The sequence below is a fragment of the Aquarana catesbeiana genome, linkage group LG03 (genome assembly GCF_042186555.1).
Source record: "Aquarana catesbeiana isolate 2022-GZ linkage group LG03, ASM4218655v1, whole genome shotgun sequence".
Lineage (NCBI taxonomy): Eukaryota > Metazoa > Chordata > Amphibia > Anura > Ranidae > Aquarana > Aquarana catesbeiana.
In genome coordinates this window covers 641442602-641460454 of record NC_133326.1, presented here as the reverse complement: position 1 = coordinate 641460454, position 17853 = coordinate 641442602, and positions in this window count along the sequence as shown.

Genomic DNA, 17853 nt, shown 5'->3' with positions numbered 1-17853 from the left:
CAATATCTTATATCAACAATAACAGTTTATCAACCACTGTCCACCCACAAAGTGGGCGACATTACCCAAAAACCAGGTTACCAACCTGGCCCCACCCTACCACCGCGGCCTAAACAATCGCTTTTTACAATCCAGCATTGAAAATGCCCTTACCAATGACTGAGAAAATGTACCAAAAACATACCTCTCAAATTTGAAATGATAAAGAGGGACACCCTTTTACACAGTAAGTAGCAAAGTACATGTCCCTGATTACAGGGACCTCAAAGATCTAATATGCAGAAATAATTAGCTAAACAACACAAGTGCTTTTTTCTTACCTCTACCTTACCTTTTATAATGGTTTTTCAAAATAACAAATGCAGTAATCTGGATAAAAAGTTTAGTGCAGCATAACACTTTTGGCAGTAAAATAGTACCTTTTGTATAGAGATGAACACCTCAGACCAAAACGAGGGACAACTAAAGCTGTATGAGGGACAGAGGGATTTGGTCCTAAAGGAAGGACAACTGGGCACTATGCCAAACACTGCTAGACCTCTGATGTAACTCTCCAGTTCACAATAGAGAAAATGAAGTCACTAATAATGAGTATACAGTAAATCAGCATATTATGTCAATTCACATTTTATGGTAACTACCATAAACCGAAGCCCAGGCCTAGAAAACCACTTATTTGTAGACAGGACAGTTCCTATTTTATTTAGAAGGTCTAAGATTTTGAATCCACCTAAATAATTCCCTTCCAGGTGAACAAGCATATCCAATACAGCTCACACTTGTAAATAGGGAAAATGATCAGCCAACTATTCCAAATACCTTCCCCATATACCCTGCAAGAGAAAGGGAATTTTTACAGGATAATAAAATCCTCTGCATCAAAAAACATATGAATGTTGACTATTCATACTATTATTTTTTTTATATATTTGTTTTATTATTTATTTATTTAATTTTTTATTATTATCATTATTATAAAAGGCGGGGACATATGTAATAAATGCAAAGAGCAGGATGGACATAAAGAGCAGGGCACCCATCTACATTCTGATGCATTCCCTATATAGCAGCTGCATATCCTGCACCATCAACATCTTTTAGGGACAGATCAGGAGCCGGATGTGGGCAGAGTCTCGACACCGCTGCTGAGTCTGGGTGGCTCGGCGTCCCTCTAGCTGAGATGCTCGCACCGAGCGGCTCTCGGATCACACTCTAACCCCTGGCCGCCTCCCCCCCCCCTCTGGAACGCCGAGTTCTGCGGGCCGTTCCCCCGCTTCCCCACCCAGGTGCTAGGACTAAAAGGTCGGCTGCTGTTGGAGGAGACGGTGTGAGCGGCGTGCCCGTGAATGTGCTCACAGTGACAGGCGGCGGCCGCTCGCTGGGGCACGAACGAGGACGCCGTCCTTCCCCCAGGGTATGCTGACAATTGTAGCCCGAGGAGAGAAGAGGTGAAGAGTCAGCATCCAACGCGGAGAAGGCCTGGCAGGGATGGACTGACAGGAGTCGAGGAAGGAAGAAGTCCCTGAGATGAAGCAAGGGAAGCCCAATCACTGACAGGTGAAAAGCCCCAGGAGTCTCACAGGTAAAGCGCAAGCATTGCACAGTCTGCACAGTCTGGTAAGAGTGTGATCTTTTACTACCTGGAAAGGAGGGTAAGTGGACTGTTGAAATTTTATGGATACTTCCACATAGGGGACTGCAATGTATTTTTAATGCTGACAATAATCCTTTAAAATGCAAGTGTAAAAGTCACGGAAAACAGTGTCTTGCTGAGTCTGAACTGATATATTGGGAATGTGATAGAGCTCTCTATGTGGGCGGCAGGAGACGAGCAAGTTCTAGAGGCGGCGGAGCAACAGTGGTGAGACCCTCCCGATTGGAGGGCTACGGGGAGAAGAGGAGCCTATAGCTCCAGGTAGAAACTTAGACACTGTTAACATAGGGATTTTTTTCCCTTTTTTTTTCTTTTTCTTCTTTCCTACCCTGTACTAATGAGATCTCCCCCCCTCCCCCCCTCCTAAACCATTTACGCAAACGTATATAAGTGCTCTTAGTAGGGAGACACAGGGCGCCTGGAGTGGAGGGGTATAGGGGCGAATTGCACTACTGACCGCGGGAACTTGGTCCTGCCATTTTTTTTACGTCCTCTCTAGCGGGGTAAAAAGGAAATGAGAGGCAAATCAGCAAGAGGGGCCACGGCGAATCCGCCTAGAGTAAGCGCTAGCCCAGGAGCCATTAGGAAATATATGGTGAATGAGCCCAGCAAAGTAAGCCCTGACAATGCAACAGGGAATAAAAATAAAACACCAGAACGCCCAGTTAAAGTCGGGACAAGAAGCCAGGTAGCAGACACTGAATTAAGACCCACCAGTGGTGAAATAGAGGCAGAAGCGCTAATGATACCCCAACAGGAAAAACATCTCCCCACTAAACGGGAAATCGCAGAGATGTTTGCGAAATTGGAGGCCTCAATCAAAGAGGAGATTAGCACCGTGCACGAGAATATGAGCCATATCTTAAAAAGAGTGGAGGAAGTTGAAAATACAATGGACAAACAAGAGGTAGATATTAAAAATCTGATAACTCAGATGGAAGCACTGCGGATTGAACAGAGAAATACAAGGTATAGAATGGAAGACCAAGAAAATCGCAGTAGAAGAAAGAATCTCCGGATTAGAGGCCTTCCGGAAACACAAGGGGAAAAAGAGAATCTGCAGGACAAAATGGAGGAAATATTCAAGGATCTGAGAAAACCAAGTGATGATAGCAATAAACTAAAAGTGGATAGAGTTCATAGGATTAGAAAACCAGCGGAAATTAGAGAAGATGTCCCGCGTGACGTCATTGTGCGATTCCACAATTACCAAGATAAAGAAGAGATCAGTTCTAATCTGAGGAAGAACATGCAGGCAAAATACGGGGAAATAAGCCTGCAAATTTTTCAAGACCTGTCAGCAGAGACACTCAATAGGAGAAGAACTCTGAAACCATTACTCGCGACCCGAATAACACATGAGGTGCAATACTCCTGGGGCTTCCCTGCATGCCTAATTGGTCGCAAAGAGGGCCGGTCGGCCACGCTGAGATTCCCAGAAGAAACACAACAATTCTGTCAGCGCCTGGGAATCCCTCTAGTAGAGATCCCGGGTTGGTGGGAAAAAATCACCAACCAGGAATCTACAGGGGAACCAACTTCCTGGAAACCAATAATCTCTGTAAAGGAGTATAGGAGACAAAAAGGGCAGAGGCCTTGATAAGGACAGAAAAAGGACTTAAAAAAAGGAAGTGGGAAGGGAAAAAAAGAGAGAAAAAGAGAGGAGGGGCCTAGCAGTGTCCGCTGTATGCTGGTTGGGGTGGGTGGGGGAAAGGGGGGTGGTGGGGGGGGACTCCGGGGGTGCGGGTGGGAGGGATGACCGGGCCAGGAAAATCTTGTCACCCAGGGTCGGTTTCCGGGTCGGACTAGCTCCCCTACCGAGCTCAACCTCAGGGGGCAAAAACCGGGGGCGAGGTGGGGTTGGAGTGCCACGGTTTTTCTTTTCTTAGGCCCAACAGGGGCCTGATGCACCCCCATAAGCACGGGGAGGGGGATGGAGGGAGGGGGGGCGGGGGGGGTTTGGAGGGATGGGGGAGGGGGGGTGAGGAGGGGTGGGGGTGTGAGGGAGGGGGCGGGAAAGGGGGGGAGCCCTATAGCCAATCGGGCTTCGAGTCTGTTTCACAAAAAAGAGGGTCCAACCTATGTAAAAGTACCAGGAGCTTGTTTTTCAGAAGGGAGAAAACAAACAAGAGCGAGCGATGACACCTAATCTAAAAGTTATTTCTTATAACGTAAGGGGACTGAATGCTTGTGTAAAACGTGCAAATATTTTGGGAGAATTGAAGTTCCTGAAGGCTGGGGTCGCAATGCTCCAAGAGACTCACTTTAGTACCAACAAGAACCAAAAAATCTTCTCTAGGGATTACCCAGTTTGGTACTATAGTGACTCACCAATTAGGGGAGCAAGGGGAGTGGCCATAGGGTTTGCCAGGGAGATTAGATTCGAACTCGAGGAGAGATTATCGGACCCGGAGGGTCGGTACCTCTTCCTGAAAGGCAAAATCAACGGTATGAAGTACTCCCTGGCAAACATATATGGGCCAAATAAAAATACATATGGAAAAGTAATGAGCATACTGACTAAATTTGAAGAATTCAAGACGGGGAGGGCTATAGCTGCAGGGGATTTTAATCTCTGTTTAGACCCCGAGAGGGATTGTACGTCGCATGGCAGGGGGAGGGGAGGAGTGTGGGCTGGGAAACTCAAAAAGAAACTACACCAACTTCAGCTGGTGGATGTATGGAGGATCCAGCAAGGAGATATAAGGGATTACACTTACTACTCCCCCGTGCATGCGACATACTCGAGACTCGACTTTTTTCTAGTAGAGCATAGGTTGTTAGAAGAGGTCACAGAAGCAACTATCGGTAATATGACATTCTCGGACCATGCACCTGTGATCTTACATTTAAAATGAGGTGAAACTGACCTACCGGGTTCGGGATGGAGACGAAGATCTGCTAAATGATAAAGACATCTTAAAGAGAATTAAGGAAGAGCTGGAGTGGTTTTTTAAAATTAATACCCCCGGGGAGGTAGATGAGGCCACAATTTGGGAAGCCCACAAAGCCTACATCAGGGGTATATTTATGATGGTAGGGGGGGAAAAAAATAAGAGATTGAAAGAGATTGAAAAATGAAAGGTTAGCCCTTACTAGAGAGATCCAGGAACTAGAGCAACAACATAAAGCATCAGGTGGAAGGGAGGTATGGATAAACCTACTGAAAAGAAGAGAAGAGATGAGGGCCTCTCTAGAACAGGAAACACGTAAAACCTATAACATGGTCAAAAAAGAGAGATACATCTTTGGTAACAAACCAGGCAGGCTTCTGGCAAGGGCCCTGAAAAAAAAGAAAACGAGCAACTACATAGAAAAAATTAGGACCAAGTCGGGGGAAATTAAACATAAAACGCGGGACATAGCGAAAGCCTTCCAAGAGTTCTATGGGGCATTGTATGCAATCAACGCAGACAACTCTCAGGAATTGGATAACCGTAAACAAGAGGCCAATAGGATATTCTTGAAAGAGGCAAACTTAACAAAAATTACGGAAGAAGATAGTGATATGTTAGATGCCCCAGTGACCCTACAGGAACTAAGGAGGGCTATCCAGGATATTCCAAATGGGAAAAGCCCAGGGCCTGATGGACTGACCGCCCTTTACTATAAAAAACTACAGGAACCATTGCTCCCCATATTGTGTTCTTACATTAACGGGATTGGGGAAGGCTGGGAGATGAGAATAGAAGCACTTTAAGCGAGGATTGCTGTCATAAGGAAGGAGGGAAAGGACAGCACCTTGTGCTCAAGTTATAGACCCATTTCCCTCTTGAATGTCGATACAAAGATCTTTGCAAAGATCCTCGCCGACAGACTGAAAAAGATAGTGAAGGAGGTGGTCCACTCCGACCAAGTGGGCTTCATACCTGGGAGGGAAGGAAGAGATAATTGTATTAAAACACTAATGGTGACCCAGATAATGAAGGAAAGGGGAGCCCCAGGTCTACTCCTGTCAATGGATGCTGAAAAGGCATTTGACAGGGTAGACTGGGGCTTCATGTGGAATACCCTGGAAGAATTTGGCATAGGCAATAAAACGATAGGAAGGATAAAGGCCCTGTATGCCTCCCCCACCGCTAGAGTCAAAATAAATGGTACCCTGTCTGGTCCCATTGTGCTGCAAAATGGTACCAGGCAGGGGTGCCCGCTGTCCCCGCTGCTTTTTGTGTTGACATTGGAGCCGTTGTTGGCTAGGATAAGACTCAGTCCAGACATCAGTGGGGTCAAAATTGGGGAGGAAGAACATAAATTAGCCGCCTTTGCCGACGACGTCCTATTATATATCATGCGCCCAAGGATCTCCCTTCCCAACCTACTTGAGATGGTTGGGAATTACGGTAGATTATCAAATTTTCGAGTAAATGCAACCAAGTCGGAAATACTGGAAGTCATAGAGGATAAAGGCAGGGACAAAGCCTACCAAAAGGACCTTCCATTTAAGTGGGGGATAATAGAACTTAACTACCTAGGAGTCAAAATATCTGCAGCAAAAGAGACACTGTTCCAAGCCAACTATATGACCCTCCTCAATGAGATCAGAGCCGAGCTGAATAGATTTCCGCGGAACCAACTATCATGGGGAGGTAGGATAAATTTACTTAAAATTTCAGTCCTCCCCAAAGTCACATATAAAATCCAAATGCTCCCAATTGCAATACCACTGAGCTTCCTGAATAAATTACACACACTGTTTCTAAGGTTTATATGGAGGGGGAAGAAACCACGAATTAAGTTTGCACAATTAGCGAATGTCAAGAAGAGGGGGGGCTGGGGGGCACCTGATATTAAAAAATATTACACTGCAATAGTTTTATCACGTATCCCAGATTGGGTGAATAAAAATAAAGATAAGCAATGGGTGAGAATAGAGAATATAACGAGTGGGGTTGATTTAGGTAAAAATGTATGGATACCACCACAATATAGAAAACTGTGCACGAAAATAATGGACATCACTAAACACGTTTTAAACACATGGGATAAAATACATACTAGGGAGAAGTGGGAATACAATTCACCACTAGTCCCGTTAAAGGGCACAGATTACTTCCCGCCAGGGAGGGAAGAACTGTCTGGGAGATGGATTCTATGTGAAGAAGCCCAACTCAAAGATATCACTAGCCTGGGGACACTTTGTTCCTACCAGGAATTAAAAGCTAAAGATAATTGGTTTCTTATGGACAACTGGAAATACAGGCAGATGAAACATTTTGTTGAATCCCTCCCGCAGCCAATAAGGTCAATAGAAGACCTTCGCCCCCTTGAAAAAGTATGCATCAAGAAAAGTAGGAGGGGAGGAATGTCTAGGTTTTACAGAATACTGATCAGAATGGGAGAGGTGGAGTGCCCAGGATTTGTCATGAAATGGGAGGAGGAATTAGGCAAAAAGATCAGTGAAAAGGAGGCTGGGAGGGTCCTGAGCAGAGTAAACGCTACATCAGCAAACCTCAGGATTGCGGAAATGAATTTTAGAATTCTTGCTAGAACGTATATCACTCCAGATATAGCGCATAAAATGCAGGAAGAAACATCGCAGTATTGCTGGAGGGGGTGCAAGGAGATTGGGACAATGGCGCATATCTGGTGGACGTGTCCGGTAATAAAGAAATTTTGGGGGGAGATAAGGGGGAATATATATGTGATTACTAACAAGAAGGTCCCAGACGACCCCTGGGTATGCTTGCACCACGGAAGCGATATGCCCTCTCTGACAATACTGTTACCACACCTTCTTAATGCAGCTAAAAGTCTTATTCCCAAATATTGGTTGGACAGTAGGAGACCTTCAATGCGGGAGTGGTTCAACAAAGTAGAGGAAATTCACTGCCTGGAGTATCTAAGATACAGTGAAGGGTTGGAGATGGAGGAATATGAAGAAACGTGGAGAGACTGGGCAAGGTATAAGTTCTCCAATCAGGCGGCTGAGGTCTGGGACGGGGACTCAGATAACTCACCTTAAACAAAAATACAACCCCAAAATCTAGTTAAATATCAAAACAGGCATTAAGAGCAGGTAGCGGACAGGAAGAGATAAGGCTAGGACCCCCCTAGGGTGGGGTGGTGGGGGGGGGGATTGCGGTGGGGGGTAAGGGGGGGGACATTATCCATCATTATATATCATTTGAAAAAAAAAAAAAAAGAGACTATGTATAAAAAGTAAATTGCCACAATGATGTGAAAGTATCAAGGGATAAGTTTGACTTGAAAGTTGAAACAACACCCTTTTATGAATAGTACTCGGCTAACGTGGCAGTAAAAAAAAAAAAAAAAAAAAAGAAAAAAAAAAAAAAACATCTTTTAGGGACAGATTTAAAATTATGATTGTGATAAAGGAGAGCCATTCAAATGCGACAAAAAAGAAAGGAAAGCCCTGCGAATAGTTGAAATTGCTGAATCAGCTCTATGGGGCAAAGAGAATGTCCTAAGGCATGAAATAACTGCCTATCATTGTCTTGCTAATCCAATTTTGCAAACACTTTTGTCCAGTAAGTTATTAACTAACTTCAACTAACCAGACTGAATTTGATGGGAAAGCAGTTCTAAAGTATTTTATATGCAGAAGAACAGATTAATTCCATTGCAGTAGCGGAAATTACATGACACGTTGAATGCAATTTGTGACTCAATAGCAATATAAACATAGCTTCTGAAAACCTTTTCAGAACGCCTTACCAAAAAAGAGAATTGTATGCAAAGTCATGGTGTCTCAAACTCCTACTAAGAGTTTTGATGAGCGTGTGGAAACAACCACTTTGATACATGTCATATAAAAGCCAAAAGATTTCTGCAGAGTCCTCAAAGGAGAAGCAACCAATGACATAGATAATGCAGGTTGTTTCAGCAAGGGAATGGAATAGAATATCGGATATAACTGCAAGCGAAAAAACAGGTTTTAAGGACGTTGTAGGCCTTGGAATAGCGCTGGGGTAACCAGGGTCCTGAAACAGTGGAAACATAGCAAAACAAAACATCAGCTAATAAATGTTTTGCTACCCTGAAAATGTCCTACTTTAACCTAAATATTAAATGAAGACCAGGAAGAACCATATATCTTAGACAATTAATTGCATAAAAACGCTTTTCTAACATTCATCGATAAGAGGCTCTGGCGGGTGAACTGCTTGCTCCAAAGTGCAACAGCCACAACAACAGGGAAGAGCCCAAGTGAACAATATTCTTAGGGATACCATGTAAATATAATATTCTGATCAAACCGCTGAACACTATTTGCCTGACTGGAAATTACCACATTCAATAGATTTTCTCGCATTCCAGTCTAACTGGAAAATGCTCATCTAAAACAAAATTCACCCTGCCACATAGAGCCAACATTTTACATAAAATAAATGTGCACCAAAACCAGTAGATACTCTTTTACCTTCCAACCAAACCAACATGCCAATAGGAAAATTTAAGGCCTGAGATGAGAAGCACCCAGTCCACTAGTAAAATTCTGTATATTGACAAAATGCCTTATACAAACACTAAAAAGCCCAAAGGACAACTGAATCACATAAACAGTATACTAGTTTCTGATAAGGTGGTTCTGAAAAGATACCGTGTCTTTTGTAGGAGTCTAAAACTCCATCCTGGCCGACTTTATAACAACACCCAGGAAATAATGCGGAGCAAGGCAGAACTGCGATTCAGCAGCCAAAGAGACATGATAAGATTCATTGACCATCAAACTGGAAGACCAGGGGATCACTTTCCCCATGCTCACTGGACTATGGCTTTGAGAACAAACTTCCTACCAGGAAACAGTATTTTGCAAAGCAGATTTCTGCGGCACTGTAGTAGAAATACACTGTGATTTACTAAAAGAAAAGCAGAGCTCTGAACTGAATTAACCGGTTTCCGACCGACGCACGCCGATGTACGACGATAGAATGGCACGACTGGGCAAATGGGCGTACCCGTACGTAGGGTTGCCACCTGTCCGGAATTCGAAACATGTGTCCGGGTCTCTGGTCGCCTGGGACCCGGGCACATTATTCAGATATGTCTGTGGCTCCCTGTGCGGCGTGCCTTGCCTACACAAGCAGCCCTCTAATTAACTTCCCCAGCAAATCATTGTAATGGAATGCCGCAGTTGTGCGGGGTATCTTTGTTCTCGCCAGGGACGATCCTAGGGTCACAGACGCCTGGGTGCAGAAATATTTCTGGCGCCGCCACGTGGGTGTGGTCATCTTACCAACTCCTCCCCTTTACAAATGTTACTATGGCAACGACTCAAACACAGAGATGCTCCCCTAAGAAGTCTTCATTACCCTAGGATCTTCCCATGATCTTTTAACAATAAAGAAAATACAGGAAGAGAGTACACTAATGAGACCTGGAGAGGAGTCTCTCTGATGCACACACAGAGGGCTGTCTGTTAGAGAGTCTGTTAGAAAGAGCCCCCCCCAATAATACAGGAGACGGTCAGAGACTGCAATCATAGTACAGGAAATTTTCAGAGACTGCAGACATGTTACAAGAGATGATCAGAGACTGCAGACACAGTACAGGAGATGGTCAGAGAATGCGGACATATTACAGGAGATGGTCAGAGACTGCAGACATAGTACTAGAGATGGTCGGAGACTGCAGTTCCTATGGACGTTAGTAGATAATGGCCGATCGGCCCTCTCACCTAACCCAGTGATACAGCAACAACGGTTCCTCTGATCAGGAGTCAGCTCACTCTGAATTGCCCGTAGCGACTCCGCTGAGTAGCACCCAGATCTGTATTCTGGCAATGACTCCATTCCTTTCTCCACCAGGGATGGCGCCAGGCTGTGTGGCTTTCCCTCTGGTGGTGCAGGTCAGCGGGGTTCTCTCTCTGATGGTGTTCCCTCAGCACTGTCCTCTCCCTCTGGAGTCCTGGATGTACTTCCCTGAAAGCTTTCCCGGACTCCTGGCTCTCTCTCTCTCCCATTCAGCTGAGCATGCTGTGTGGGCTGCAGTTTCCATGTTACAGTGGGGCTGCCAGTCCTCGGGACTACATGTCCACAATCCTCCTCTTTGCTCCTTTTTTTTTTCTTCCCTGGCCGATATTTAGGCGGGGGAAGAAACATAGTGCGCCGCTCACTAGTACAGCAGCGCGTGCGAAGAGGAAAGGGAGAGAGAGAGGGGTGTCACCCGGTGCGGTAAAACATGGTATCACCCCCCCTCCACCAACTATAGTCGCCCCTCAGTACAGATCCCCCTCCACTAAGTATAGACCCCACTCTGTCAGTGCAGACCCCCCCATCAGTATAGACCCCCCAGGACAAAACACCCCCCTCTATCAGTATAGACCCCCCTCAGGACAAACCAACCACCCCTCCATTAGTACAGACCCCCCTCAGGACAACCCACCCCCCCTCCATGAGTACAGACCCCCCCAGAACAAACCACCCCCCCACATTAGTACAGAACCACCCCTCCTCCATTAGTACAGACCCCCCTGAACAAACCACCCCCCTCCATTAGTGCAGACCCCCCTCAGGACAAACCACCCCCTCCATTAGTATAGAACCATCCCCCTCCATTAGTACAGACCCCCCAAAACAAACCACCCCCCTCCATTAGTACAGACCCCTCTAAAACAAACCACAACCCCTCCATTAGTACAGACCCCCCAGAACAAACCACCCCCCTCCATTAGTACAGACCCCCCTGGACAAACCACCCCCCTCCATTAGTACAGACCCCCCAGAACAAACCACCCCCCTCCATTAGTACAGACCCCCCTGGACAAACCACCTCCCTCCATTAGTACAGACCCCCAGGACAAACCACCCCCCCTTCATTAGTACAGACCCCCAGAACAAACCACCTCCCTCCATTAGTACAGACCCCCCTGGACAAACCACCCCCCCTCCATTAGTACAGACCCCCCCGGACAATCCACCCCCCTCCATTAGTACAGACGCCCCAGGACAAACCCCCCCCCTTCATTAGTACAGACCCCCCAGAACAAACCTCCTCCCTCCATTAGTACAGACCCCTCCAGGACTAACCACCCCCCTCCATTAGTACAGACCCCCCTGGACAAACCACCCCCCTCCATTAGTACAGACCCCCTCCGGACAAACCACCCCCCTCCATTAGTACAGACCCCCCCGGACAAACCACCCCCCTACATTAGTATAGACCCCCCCAGAACAAACCACCCCCCCTCCATTAGTACAGACCTCCCGGACAAACCACCCCCCTACATTAGTACAGACCCCCCCAGACAAACCACCCCCCTATATTAGTACAGACCCCCCCAGAACAAACCACCCCCCCTCCATTAGTACAGACCCCCCCAGAACAAACCACCCCCCCTCCATTAGTACAGACCCCCCAGAACAAACCACCCCCCTCCATTAGTACAGACCCCCCAGGACAAACCCCCCCTCCATTAGTATAGACCCCCCAGGACAAACCACCCCCCTCCATTAGTATAGACCCCCTGGACAAACCACCCCCCTCCATTAGTACAGACCCCCCAGGAACCCCCCCATTAGTATAGACCCCCCCAGGACAAACCCCCTCTCCATTAGTACAGACCCCCCCAGGACAAACCCCCCTCCATTAGCATAGACCCCCCCAGGACAACCCCCCCTTCATTAGTACAGACCCCCCAGAACAAACCACCTCCCTCCATTAGTACAGACCCCTCCAGGACTAACCATCCCCCTCCATTAGTACAGACCCCCCAGAACAAACCACCCCCCTCCATTAGTACAGACCCCCCTGGACAAACCACCCCCCCTCCATTAGTATAGACCCCCTCCGGACAAACCACCCCCCTCCATTAGTACAGACCCCCCGGACAAACCACCCCCCTACATTAGTATAGACCCCCCCGGACAAACCACCCCCCTACATTAGTACAGACCTCCCCAGACAAACCACCCCCCTATATTAGTACAGACCCCCCCAGAACAAACCACCCCCCCTCCATTAGTACAGACCCCCCAGAACAAACCACTCCCCCTCCATTAGTACAGACCCCCAGAACAAACCACCCCCCCTCCATTAGTACAGACCCCCCAGGACAAACCCCGCTCCATTAGTATAGACCCCCCAGGACAAACCACCCCCCTCCATTAGTATAGACCCCCTGGACAAACCACCCCCCCTCCATAAGTACAGACCCCCCCAGGAACCCCCCCATTAGTATAGACCCCCCCAGGACAAACCCCCTCTCCATTAGTACAGACCCCCCCAGGACAAACCCCCATCCATTAGCATAGACCCCCCCCAGGACAACCCCCCCCTTCATTAGTATAGACCCCTGCCAAAGCAGCCCCCCTCTATTGAGCTAATTAAAAAACACCCGGGCGGCAGCTGGAGAGGAGAGGACCGTGTGCAGCTGCACCGCCCAGGTGGAGAACAGAGTTCAGGCTTCGGCAGCAGGCGGGAGTTACCCAGGAAGAGGAGAGATGGAACACGTCAGGAACGGACCCTCCCCCCCGTAACGTCACTGCGCAGCTGGTCTCTCTGCACACAGAGACACAGCCGCTACGATCTGTGGCTGGTTCCGCTCTCCTCCTCTGACAGGAGGAGGGAGGGGGGATGGGTTTCGGCAAGAGACACAGCGACGGCGGCGGCTGCGGTGACCGGCGGAAAGAGCCGCCTACGGACATGGAGAGGAGGAGGAGGAGGGAGGGGAGCACTCTGGCGCTTCAGTGCCCCCACCTCTGTGGCGCCCGGGTGCACTGCATCCCCTTCACCCGGCCAGGACCGGCACTGGTTCCCGCACGCCGCCAGTGAGCTCCACTTTTTATGACAGGACAGACCCGACATCTCTCCCGCTGTCTCCAGCTGCAGGACACATACACAGTGCAGAGAGAGTGCTGTGGAGTGAACCCGCCCCTCCTCCGCCTGCTGTGTTGTTTTCCTGTGTACACAGAGGAGGAGGAGGGGAGGAGAAGGCTCACCACGCTGCCGACAACGCTGCTTGACTGATATCATCTGAACTAATCCACAGTGAGTCTTCAAGAGTATGGGGGGCATGAACAAGAGGGTGAGGGGGGAACTAGCCTACAGTTCACTTCGAGTAATGGGGGGGTATATCTTCTAGGGGGCACTTTAGTACCTGTGCTACAAGGGGCCTTGGATATAAAATCCAGACCCCTTAGCGCATATCCTCTCCCCCCAATATTAAAGAGATGTCTGCCACAGAGCGGGTGGCCCTTGGCACCCCACAAGAGATGCGGAAAATTGCTCCAGGTGCCCATACTAGTGCCCCCCTTCCAAGCAAGTTAGTGGAGCAAAGTGCGGGTTCCAGGTCACAGGGCGGGTTCACACTATGAAAACACAGGAACACGCTGTGCATTCTGTGCGATTCATATGTGACCCGGGTGCAATTTCAGCCCAATTATGTCTGCAGTCTCTGACCATCTCCTGTACCATGTCCACACACTCTCTGACCATCTCCTGTACTATGCCTGCACTCTCTGACCATCTCCTGTACTATGTCTGCAGCCTCTGACCATCTCCTGTAGTATGTTTGCAGTCTCTGACCATCTTTTGTATCATGTCTGTAGCCTCTGCTCATCTCTTGTGTTATGTCTGCAGTCTCTGACCATCTCCTGTACTATATCTGCAGTCTCTGACCATCTCCTGTACTTTGTCTGCAGTCTCTGACCATCTCCTGTATCATGTCTGCAGTCTCTGACCATCTTCTGAACCATGTCCACACACTCTCTGACCATCTCCTGTACTATGTCTGCAGTCTCTGACCATCTTTTGTACCATGTCTGCACACTCTCTGACCATCTTCTGTATCATGTATGCAGTTTCTTACCATCTCTAATACTATATCTGCAGTTTCTTACCATCTCCTGTACTTTGTCTGCAGTCTCTGACCATCTCCTGTAGTATGTTTGCAGTCTCTGACCATCTTTTGTATCATGTCTGTAGCCTCTGATCATCTCTTGTATTTTGGCCACACAGTCTCGTAGTGTAATATAAGATGAAACGAGAGCCATCAAGCTGGAGCCCAGAGAGGACCATCTGACTGAGCCCTGCACGGTGTACCTGAGTGGTGGTCAGTGACAGTGTAGCAAGGCCAGTCTGAGGGGGGATCACTGATGTAGGGGGCAGTGAATGCAGTAAGTTAAAGGGGCACTGATATAAAGGTTACCCCTTATATCAGTAACCCATACATTACGCACGCCTGCACTATATGCAATTATCTACACCCACTGTTCACCACTGCGCATGCCGCATTACACACAGAGGTGTCCCAGGCATTTTACAATCTCATAGTGTATGCTACAAAAAAAATGCCAAGCCCCGCTGAAGTGTTCGGGTTTGTCTCGAAGAAAAGGTGGCAACCCTACCCGTACGTCCCTCTGTATTTGCAGCCGTGCCATTGCGTGCACGCCGGCGGCGGTGCGTGCACGCCGGCCGGGGGCTCCGTGAGTCAGGTCGCGGGTCCCGTGGACTCGATCGCCGTGGGAATACCTGCGATTGCCTCACGGAGAGGACGAACGGGTAGATGCTAATGTAAACAAGCATCTCCCCGTTCTGCCTAGTAACAGTGTCACTGATCTCTGCTCCCTGTGACTGGGAGCAGAGATCAGTGACGTGTCACATGTAGTCACCCCCCCACAGTTAGTAACACTCCCCAGGACACACTTAACCCCTCCCTAGCCCCCTAGTGGTTAACCCCTTCACTGCCAGTATCATTTACACAGGAATCAGTGCATTTGTATAGCACTGATTGCTGTATAAATGACAATGGTCCCAAAAATGTGTCAAAAATGTCCGATGTGACCCCCATAAAGTCACAGCCACGATAAAAATCGCTGATCACCGCCATTACTAGTAAAAAAAAAAATTAATAATAAAAATGTCATAAAACTATCCCCTATTTTGTAAACGCTATAACTTTTGCACAAACCAATCAATAAATGCTTATTGCAATTTTTTTTTTACCAAAAATATGTAGAAGCATACGTATCGGCCTAAACTGAGGGAAAAAAAATGTTTTTTTAAATATTTTTTGGGGATATTTATTATAGCAAAAAGTAAAAAATAATGCGTTTTTTTCAAAATTGATGCTATTTTTTTGTTTATAGCGCAAAAAATAAAAACCGCAGAGGTGATCAAATGCCACCAAAAGAAAGTTCTATTTGTGGGGAAAAAAAGGACGTCAATTTTGTTTGGGAGCAACATTGCACGACCTTGCAATTGTCAGTTAAAGCGATGCAGTGCCGAATCGCAAAAAAATGCACTGGTCAGGAAGGGGGTAAATTCTTCCGGGGCTGAAGTGGTTAAGAGGAAGAGGAGCATTGGAGAATGCAGATCTCTTTGGCTGAGCCACAGAGGGGATCATGTATCTACACCAAGAGCCTTACAATGCTTCACTATTTCAATCTTCATGCTGCTTATCAAAAAAAAAAAATACATTTGAGATGAAGCAAGAAGAGAATGACCAGGGAGATACAAGTTCTTGACCAAAAGCATAGAATAAACAAAAAAGATTTAATGTCAGATTTGACTAAAAGGGCATCTGACCAAATGATCTAATCACAAAAAGAGCTTGAAATATTGTAGATTTAGGTGTATCGATATAATAGGTTATCACCAATTGGATCAATAAAGAACAGGAACCCTTAGGAACTGCCAAATGATTAAACTCATTGGATTCTTCAGGAATCACAGCTAGAGGTGATAGCTTAAATAAACAAATGGAGGAACTATATGGAGGTGGGATCCTCTCTTCATAAATTTCTTTTGAAAATTTTAAAAACAGTATCATGCCAACAAGTCATTTTCTGTGACAACATGGTGTACTGTATGGGTACTGCTCTTTAACTTTTCATAATAAAACAAACTTAAAACTTGCATGCCTTAAACAGCATAATTCCTGTGAAGGAAGTAAATAAAACCCTCAGAAAAGCAAATGATGATAAGCTGACTGATCAGGCTGTTAGGGGGGATTTTGGGGTTAAGAAGGGTCGCTGGTTCGAATCCAAACCACGACACTACCTGCCTGGAGTTTGCATGTTCTCCCTGTGCCTGCGTGGGTTTCCACCGGGTACTCCGGTTTCCTCCCACACTCCAAAGACATGCTGGTAGGTTAATTGGATCCTGTCTAAATTGTCCCCTAGTATGTGTGAATGTGAGTTAGGGACCTTAGATTGTAAGCTCCTTGAGGGTAAGGACTGATGTGAATGTACAATGAATATGTAAAGCGCTGCATAAATTGACGGCGCTATATAAGTACCTGAAATAAATAAAATAAATAAATAAAAAAAAAATATATACATGAGTGCCTAACAACCCTGTCATGCTGTAATGCTATATGTTGGACAGGATCACTACCATTCTAACACAGTACCTGCAATAACTGCAGCAAATGGAAACACAAAGACATTTCACAGGTCAGAAGTGTGATAAATGAAATATAAATGAAAGTACTAGAGAGCTGAAAGTGAACAGGAGGGGGTGACTAAAGGCTGACAGACAGAGGACACTGATCAGGGAAGACACTGACACAGAGGACACTGATCAGGGAAGACACTGACATAGAGCACACTGATCAGGGAAGACACTGACACAGAGGACACTGATCAGGGAAGACACTGACACAGAGCACACTGATCAGGGAAGACACTGACACAGAGGACACTGATCAGGGAAGACACTGACACAGAGGACACTGATCAGGGAAGACACTGACACAGAGCACACTGATCAGGGAAGACACTGACACAGAGAAGACTGATCAGGGAAGACACTGACACAGAGGACACTGGGCAGGGAAGACACTGACACAGAGGACACTGGGCAGGGAAGACACTGACACAGAGGACACTGATCAGGGAAGACACTGACACAGAGGACACTGGGCAGGGAAGACACTGACACAGAGCACACTGATCAGGGAAGACACTGACACAGAGCACACTGATCAGGGAAGACACTGACACAGAGGACACTGATCAGGGAAGACACTCACACAGAGGAGACTGATCAGGGAAGACACTGACACAGAGGAGACTGGGCAGGGAAGACACTGACACAGAGGAGACTGATCAGGGAAGACACTGACACAGAGGACACTGATCAGGGAAGACACTGACACAGAGGAGACTGAAGCAGACAGAACAGAGTGAAGTCTGTGTACATTCCCAGCCCTCAGAGCCTTCACTCACCCCTAGTCTGTGATGATGATGATGATCCTGTTGGAAAGGTGTTGATCACGCTGTCAGCCCATGGTAGCA